This window comes from Engystomops pustulosus, chromosome 8 (genome assembly GCF_040894005.1).
Source record: "Engystomops pustulosus chromosome 8, aEngPut4.maternal, whole genome shotgun sequence".
Taxonomy (NCBI): Eukaryota; Metazoa; Chordata; class Amphibia; order Anura; family Leptodactylidae; genus Engystomops; species Engystomops pustulosus.
Genome location: NC_092418.1, coordinates 4,372,495 through 4,381,974, shown reverse-complemented (window position 1 = coordinate 4,381,974; position 9,480 = coordinate 4,372,495).

Here is a 9,480-nt window from a genome sequence, read left to right as displayed (position 1 = left end):
ACCTGATATCCTGCATGTGTCGCTTACCCGCTCAGGTCCCTGGAGTTCACCTTCTTCTTCCTGGTGCATGTAAGTGCATTGTCTGTGTATAATGCGCTGTACGGGGAGTCACTAAGATCGTGCGCCCGATATCCTGCATGTGTCGCTTCCCCGCTCAGGTCCCTGGAGTTCACCTTCTTCTTCCTGGTGCATGTAAGTGCATTGTCCGTGTATAATGCGCTGTGTGGGGAGTCACTAAGATCCTGCGCCTGATATCCTGCATGTGTCACTTCCCCGCTCAGGTCCCCGGAGTTCACCTTCTTCTTCCTGGTGCATGTAAGTGCATTGTCCGTGTATAATGCGCTGTGCGGGGAGTCACTAAGATCCTGCGCCCGATATCCTGCATGTGTCGCTTCCCCGCTCAGGTCCCCGGAGTTCACCTTCTTCTTCCCGGTGCATGTAAGTGCATTGTCCGTGTATAATGCGCTGTGCGGGGAGTCACTAAGATCTTGCGCCCGATATCCTGCATGTGTCACTTCCCTGCTCAGGTCCCTGGAGTTCAGCTTCTTCTTCCTGGTGCATGTAAGTGCATTGTCCGTGTATGATGCGCTGTGCGGGGAGTCACTAAGATCCTGCGCCTGATATCCTGCATGTGTCGCTTCCCCGCTCAGGTCCCCGGAGTTCACCTTCTTCTTCCTGGTGCATGTAAGTGCATTGTCCGTGTATAATGCGCTGTGCGGGGAGTCACTAAGATCGTGCCCCCGATATCCTGCATGTGTCGCTTCCCCGCTCCGGTCCCCGGAGTTCACCTTCTTCTTCCTGGTGCATGTAAGTGCATTGTCCGTGTATAATGTGCTGTGCGGGGAGTCACTAAGATCCTGCGCCCGATATCCTGCATGTGTCGCTTCTCCGCTCAGGTCCCTGGAGTTCACCTTCTTCTTCCTGGTGCATGTAAGTGCATTGTCCGTGTATAATGCGCTGTGCGGGGAGTCACTAAGATCCTGCGCCCGATATCCTGCATGTGTCGCTTCCCCGCTCAGGTCCCTGGAGTTCACCTTCTTCTTCCTGGTGCATGTAAGTGCATTGTCCGTGTATAATGCGCTGTGCAGGGAGTCACTAAGATCCTGCGCCCGATATCCTGCATGTGTCGCTTCCCCGCTCAGGTCCCTGGAGTTCACCTTCTTCTTCCTGGTGCATGTAAGTGCATTGTCCGTGTATAATGTGCTGTGCGGGGAGTCACTAAGATCCTGCGCCCGATATCCTGCATGTGTCGCTTCCCCGCTCAGGTCCCTGGAGTTCACCTTCTTCTTCTTCCTGGTGCATGTAAGTGCATTGTCCGTGTATAATGCGCTGTGCGGGGAGTCACTAAGATCCTACACCCGATATCCTGCATGTGTCGCTTCCCCGCTCAGGTCCCTGGAGTTCACCTTCTTCTTCTTCCTGGTGCATGTAAGTGCATTGTCCGTGTATAATGCGCTGTGCGGGGAGTCACTAAGATCCTGCACCTGATATCCTGCATGTGTCGCTTACCCGCTCAGGTCCCTGGAGTTCACCTTCTTCTTCCTGGTGCATGTAAGTGCATTGTCTGTGTATAATGCGCTGTACGGGGAGTCACTAAGATCGTGCGCCCGATATCCTGCATGTGTCGCTTCCCCGCTCAGGTCCCTGGAGTTCACCTTCTTCTTCCTGGTGCATGTAAGTGCATTGTCCGTGTATAATGCGCTGTGTGGGGAGTCACTAAGATCCTGCGCCTGATATCCTGCATGTGTCACTTCCCCGCTCAGGTCCCCGGAGTTCACCTTCTTCTTCCTGGTGCATGTAAGTGCATTGTCCGTGTATAATGCGCTGTGCGGGGAGTCACTAAGATCCTGCGCCTGATATCCTGCATGTGTCGCTTCCCCGCTCAGGTCCCCGGAGTTCACCTTCTTCTTCCTGGTGCATGTAAGTGCATTGTCCGTGTATAATGCGCTGTGCGGGGAGTCACTAAGATCGTGCCCCCGATATCCTGCATGTGTCGCTTCCCCGCTCCGGTCCCCGGAGTTCACCTTCTTCTTCCTGGTGCATGTAAGTGCATTGTCCGTGTATAATGTGCTGTGCGGGGAGTCACTAAGATCCTGCGCCCGATATCCTGCATGTGTCGCTTCTCCGCTCAGGTCCCTGGAGTTCACCTTCTTCTTCCTGGTGCATGTAAGTGCATTGTCCGTGTATAATGCGCTGTGCGGGGAGTCACTAAGATCCTGCACCCGATATCCTGCATGTGTCACTTCCCCGCTCAGGTCCCTGGAGTTCACCTTCTTCTTCCTGATGCATGTAAGTGCATTGTCCGTGTATAATGTGCTGTGCGGGGAGTCACTAAAATCCTGCGCCCGATATCCTGCATGTGTCGCTTCCCCGCTCAGGTCCCTGGAGTTCACCTTCTTCTTCTTCCTGGTGCATGTAAGTGCATTGTCCGTGTATAATGCGCTGTGCGGGGAGTCACTAAGATCCTACACCCGATATCCTGCATGTGTCGCTTCCCCGCTCAGGTCCCTGGAGTTCACCTTCTTCTTCTTCCTGGTGCATGTAAGTGCATTGTCCGTGTATAATGCGCTGTGCGGGGAGTCACTAAGATCCTGCACCTGATATCCTGCATGTGTCGCTTACCCGCTCAGGTCCCTGGAGTTCACCTTCTTCTTCCTGGTGCATGTAAGTGCATTGTCTGTGTATAATGCGCTGTACGGGGAGTCACTAAGATCGTGCGCCCGATATCCTGCATGTGTCGCTTCCCCGCTCAGGTCCCTGGAGTTCACCTTCTTCTTCCTGGTGCATGTAAGTGCATTGTCCGTGTATAATGCGCTGTGTGGGGAGTCACTAAGATCCTGCGCCTGATATCCTGCATGTGTCACTTCCCCGCTCAGGTCCCCGGAGTTCACCTTCTTCTTCCTGGTGCATGTAAGTGCATTGTCCGTGTATAATGCGCTGTGCGGGGAGTCACTAAGATCCTGCGCCTGATATCCTGCATGTGTCGCTTCCCCGCTCAGGTCCCCGGAGTTCACCTTCTTCTTCCTGGTGCATGTAAGTGCATTGTCCGTGTATAATGCGCTGTGCGGGGAGTCACTAAGATCGTGCCCCCGATATCCTGCATGTGTCGCTTCCCCGCTCCGGTCCCCGGAGTTCACCTTCTTCTTCCTGGTGCATGTAAGTGCATTGTCCGTGTATAATGTGCTGTGCGGGGAGTCACTAAGATCCTGCGCCCGATATCCTGCATGTGTCGCTTCTCCGCTCAGGTCCCTGGAGTTCACCTTCTTCTTCCTGGTGCATGTAAGTGCATTGTCCGTGTATAATGCGCTGTGCGGGGAGTCACTAAGATCCTGCACCCGATATCCTGCATGTGTCACTTCCCCGCTCAGGTCCCTGGAGTTCACCTTCTTCTTCCTGGTGCATGTAAGTGCATTGTCCATGTATAATGCGCTGTGCTGGGAGTCAATAAGATCCTGCACCTGATATCCTGCATGTGTCACTTCCCCGCTCAGGTCCCTGGAGTTCACCTTCTTCTTCCTGGTGCATGTAAGTGCATTGTCCGTGTATAATGCGCTGTGCGGGGAGTCACTAAGATCGTGCGCCCGATATCCTGCATGTGTCGCTTCCCCGCTCAGGTCCCCGGAGTTCACCTTCTTCTTCCTGGTGCATGTAAGTGCATTGTCCGTGTATAATGCGCTGTGTGGGGAGTCACTAAGATCCTGCGCCCGATATCCTGCATGTGTCACTTCCCCGCTCAGGTCCCTGGAGTTCACCTTCTTCTTCCTGGTGCATGTAAGTGCATTGTCTGTGTATAATGCGCTGTGCGGGGAGTCACTAAGATCCTGCGCCCGATATCCTGCATGTGTCACTTCCCTGCTCAGGTCCCTGGAGTTCACCTTCTTCTTCCTGGTGCATGTAAGTGCATTGTCTGTGTATAATGCGCTGTGCGGGGAGTCACTAAGATCCTGCGCCCGATATCCTGCATGTGTCGCTTCCCCGCTCAGGTCCCCAGAGTTCACCTTCTTCTTCCTGGTGCATGTGAGTGCATTGTCCGTGTATAATGTGCTGTGCGGGGAGTCACTAAGATTGTGCGTCCGATATCCTGCATGTGTCGCTTCCCCGCTCAGGTCCCTGGAGTTCACCTTCTTCTTCCTGGTGCATGTAAGTGCATTGTCCGTGTATAATGCGCTGTGCGGGGAGTCACTAAGATCCTGCCCCCGATATCCTGCATGTGTCGCTTCCCCGCTCAGGTCCCTGGAGTTCACCTTCTTCTTCCTGGTGTATGTAAGTGCATTGTCCGTGTATAATGCGCTGTGCGGGGAGTCACTAAGATCGTGCCCCCGATATCCTGCATGTGTCGCTTCCCCGCTCAGGTCCCTGGAGTTCACCTTCTTCTTCCTGGTGTATGTAAGTGCATTGTCCGTGTATAATGCGCTGTGCGGGGAGTCACTAAGATCATGCGCCCGATATCCTGCATGTGTCGCTTCCCCGCTCAGGTCCCTGGAGTTCACCTTCTTCTTCCTGGTGCATGTAAGTGCATTGTCCATGTATAATGCGCTGTGCTGGGAGTCACTAAGATCCTGCACCTGATATCCTGCATGTGTCACTTCCCTGCTCAGGTCCCTGGAGTTCACCTTCTTCTTCCTGGTGCATGTAAGTGCATTGTCCGTGTATAATGCGCTGTGCGGGGAGTCACTAAGATCGTGCGCCCGATATCCTGCATGTGTCGCTTCCCCGCTCAGGTCCCCAGAGTTCACCTTCTTCTTCCTGGTGCATGTAAGTGCATTGTCCGTGTATAATGCGCTGTGCAGGGAGTCACTAAGATCCTGCGCCCGATATCCTGCATGTGTCGCTTCCCCGCTCAGGTCCCTGGAGTTCACCTTCTTCTTCCTGGTGCATGTAAGTGCATTGTCCGTGTATAATGCGCTGTGCGGGGAGTCACTAAGATCCTGCCCCCGATATCCTGCATGTGTCGCTTCCCCGCTCAGGTCCCTGGAGTTCACCTTCTTCTTCCTGGTGTATGTAAGTGCATTGTCCGTGTATAATGCGCTGTGCGGGGAGTCACTAAGATCGTGCACCCGATATCCTGCATGTGTCACTTCCCCGCTCAGGTCCCCGGAGTTCACCTTCCTCTTCCTGGTGCATGTAAGTGCATTGTCCGTGTATAATGCGCTGTGCAGGGAGTCACTAAGATCATGCCCCCGATATCCTGCATGTGTCGCTTCCCCGCTCAGGTCCCCGAAGTTCACCTTCTTCTTCCCGGTGCATGTAAGTGCATTGTCCGTGTATAATGCGCTGTGCAGGGAGTCACTAAGATCCTGCGCCCGATATCCTGCATGTGTCACCTGCCCGCTCAGGTCCCTGGAGTTCACCTTCTTCTTCCTGGTGCATGTAAGTGCATTGTCCGTGTATGATGCGCTGTGCAGGGAGTCACTAAGATCCTGCGTCCGATATCCTGCATGTGTCGCTTCCCCGCTCAGGTCCCCGGAGTTCACCTTCTTCTTGCGGGTGCATGTAAGTGCATTGTCCGTGTATAATGCGCTGAGCGGGGAGTCACTAAGATCCTCCTCACGATATCCTGCATGTGTCGCTTCCCCGCTCAGGTTCCTGGAGTTCACCTTCTTCTTCCTGGTGCATGTAAGTGCATTGTCCGTGTATAATGCGCTGTGCGGGGAGTCACTAAGATCCTTCGCCCGATATCCTGCATGTGTCGCTTCTCCGCTCAGGTCCCTGGAGTTCACCTTCTTCTTCCTGGTGCATGTAAGTGCATTGTCCATGTATAATGTGCTGTGCGGGGAGTCACTAAGATCCTGCGCCCCATATCCTGCATGTGTCGCTTCCCCGCTCAGGTCCCTGGAGTTCACCTTCTTCTTCCTGGTGCATGTAAGTGCATTGTCCGTGTATAATGCGCTGTGCGGGGAGTCACTAAGATACTGTGCCCAATATCCTGCATGTGTCGCTTCCCCGCTCAGGTTCCTGGAGTTCACCTTCTTCTTCCTGGTGCATGTAAGTGCATTGTCCGTGTATAATGTGCAGTACAGGAGGTCTTTAAGATCCTGCGTCCGATATCCTGCATGTGTCGCTTCCCCGCTCAGGTCCCTGGAGTTCACCTTCTTCTTCCTGGTGCATGTAAGTGCATTGTCCGTGTATAATGCGCTGTGCAGGGAGTCACTAAGATCCTGCGCCCAATATCCTGCATGTGTCACTTCCCCGCTCAGGTCCCCGGAGATCACCTTCTTCTTCCTGGTGCATGTAAGTGCATTGTCCGTGTATAATGTGCTGTGCGGGGAGTCACTAAGATCCTGCGCCCGATATCCTGCATGTGTCACTTCCCCGCTCAGGTCCCCAGGGTTCACCTTCTTCTTCCTGGTCCATGTAAGTGCATTGTCCGTGTATAATGTGCTGTGCGGGGAGTCACTAAGATCCTGCGCCCTATATCCTGCATGTGTCACTTCCCCGCTCAGGTCCCCGGAGATCACCTTCTTCTTCCTGGTGCATGTAAGTGCATTGTCCGTGTATAATGCGCTGTGCGGGGAGTCACTAAGATCGTGCCCCCGATATCCTGCATGTGTCATTTCCCGCTCAGGTCCCTGGAGATCACCTTCTATTTCCTCGTGCATGTAAGTGCATTGTCCGTGTATAATGTGCTGTGCGGGGAGTCACTAAGATCCTGCACCCGATATCCTGCATGTGTCGCTTCCCTGCTCAGGTCCCCGGAGTTCACCTTCTTCTTCCTGGTGCATGTAAGTGCATTGTCCGTGTATAATGCGCTGTGCGGGGAGTCACTAAGATCCTGCACCCGATATCCTGCATGTGTCGCTCCCCGCTCAGGTCCCTGGAGTTCACCTTCTTCTTCCTCGTGCATGTAAGTGCATTGTCCATGTATAATGCGCTGTGCGGGGAGTCACTAAGATCCTGCACCCGATATCCTGCATGTGTCGCTCCCCGCTCAGGTCCCTGGAGTTCACCTTCTCTTCCTCGTGCATGTAAGTGCATTGTCCGTGTATAATGCGCTGTGCGGGGAGTCACTAAGATCCTGCCCCTGATATCCTGCATGTGTCGCTTCCCCGCTCAGGTCCCCGGAGTTCACCTTCTTCTTCCTGGTGCATGTAAGTGCATTGTCCGTGTATAATGTGCTGTGCGGGGAGTCACTAAGATCCTGCACCCGATATCCTGCATGTGTCACTTCCCCGCTCAGGTCCCCGGAGTTCACCTTCTTCTTCCTGGTGCATGTAAGTGCATTGTCCGTGTATAATGCGCTGTGCGGGGAGTCACTAAGATCCTGCGCCCGATATCCTGCATGTGTCGCTTCCCCGCTCAGGTCCCCGGAGTTCACCTTCTTCTTCCTGGTGCATGTAAGTGCATTGTCCGTGTATAATGTGCTGTGTGGGGAGTCACTAAGATCCTGCCCCTGATATCCTGCATGTGTCGCTTCCCCGCTCAGGTCCCCGGAGTTCACCTTCTTCTTCCTGGTGCATGTAAGTGCATTGTCCGTGTATAATGTGCTGTGTGGGGAGTCACTAAGATCCTGTGCCCGATATCCTGCATGTGTCGCTTCCCCGCTCAGGTCCCTGGAGTTCACCTTCTTCTTCCTGGTGCATGTAAGTGCATTGTCCGTGTATAATGCGCTGTGCGGGGAGTCACTAAGATCCTGCGCCCGATATCCAGCATGTGTCGCTTCCCCGCTCAGGTCCCCGGAGTTCACCTTCTTCTTCCTGGTGCATGTAAGTGCATTGTCCGTGTATAATGTGCTGTGCGGGGAGTCACTAAGATCCTGCGCCCGATATCCTGCATGTGTCGCTTCCCCGCTCAGGTCCCCGGAGTTCACCTTCTTCTTCCTGGTGCATGTAAGTGCATTGTCCGTGTATAATGCGCTGTGCGGGGAGTCACTAAGATCCTGCCCCCGATATCCTGAATGTGTCGCTTCCCCGCTCAGGTCCCGGGAGTTCTCCTTCTTCTTCCTGGTGCATGTAAGTGCATTGTCTATGTATAATGCGCTGTGCGGGGAGTCACTAAGATCCTGCGCCCGATATCCTGCGTGTGGTGCTTCCCCGCTCAGGTCCCCGGAGTTCACCTTCTTCTTCCTGGTGCATGTAAGTGCATTGTCCGTGTATAATGCGCTGTGCGGGGAGTCACTAAGATCCTGCACCCGATATCCTGCATGTGTCGCTTCCCCGCTCAGGTCCCCGGAGTTCACCTTCTTCTTCCTGGTGCATGTAAGTGCATTGTCCATGTATAATGCGCTGTGCGGGGAGTCACTAAGATCCTGCGCCCGATATCCTGCATGTGTCGCTTCCCCGCTCAGGTCCCCGGAGTTCACCTTCTTCCTCCTGGTGCATGTAAGTGCATTGTCCGTGTATAATGCGCTGTGCAGGGAGTCACTAAGATCCTGCACCCGATATCCTGCATGTGTCGCTCCCCGCTCAGGTCCCTGGAGTTCACCTTCTTCTTCCTCGTGCATGTAAGTGCATTGTCCGTGTATAATGCGCTGTGCGGGGAGTCAATAAGATCCTGCCACCGATATCCTGCATGTGTCGCTTCCCCGCTCAGGTCCCTGGAGTTCACCTTCTTCTTCCTGGTGCATGTAAGTCCATTGTCCGTGTATAATACGCTGTGCGGGGAGTCACTAAGATCCTGCGCCCGATATCCTGCATGTGTCGCTTCCCCGCTCAGGTCCCCGGAGTTCACCTTCTTCTTCCTGGTGCATGTAAGTGCATTGTCCGTGTATAATGCGCTGTGCGGGGAGTCACTAAGATCCTGCGCCTGATATCCTGCATGTGTCACTTCCCCGCTCAGGTCCTCGGAGTTCACCTTCTTCTTCCTGGTGCATGTAAGTGCATTGTCCGTGTATAATGCGCTGTGTGGGGAGTCACTAAGATCCTGCACCCGATATCCTGCATGTGTCACTTCCCCTCTCAGGTCCCTGGAGTTCACCTTCTTCTTCCTGGTGCATGTAAGTGCATTGTCCGTGTATAATGCGCTATACGGGGAGTCACTAAGATCCTGCGTCCGATATCCTGCATGTGTCGCTTCCCCGCTCAGGTCCCAGGAGTTCACCTTCTTCTTCCTGGTGCATGTAAGTACATTGTCCGTGTATAATGCGCTGTGCGGGGAGTCACTAAGATCCTGCCCCCGATATCCTGCATGTGTCGCTTCCCCACTCAGGTCCCCGGAGTTCACCTTCTTCTTCCTGGTGCATGTAAGTGCATTGTCCGTGTATAATGCGCTGTGCGGGGAGTCACTAAGATCCTGCGCCTGATATCCTGCATGTGTCACTTCCCCGCTCAGGTCCCCGGAGTTCACCTTCTTCTTCCTGGTGCATGTAAGTGCATTGTCCGTGTATAATGCGCTGTGTGGGGAGTCACTAAGATCCTGCACCCGATATCCTGCATGTGTCACTTCCCCTCTCAGGTCCCTGGAGTTCACCTTCTTCTTCCTGGTGCATGTAAGTGCATTGTCCGTGTATAATGCGCTGTGCGGGGAGTCACTAAGATCCTGCGT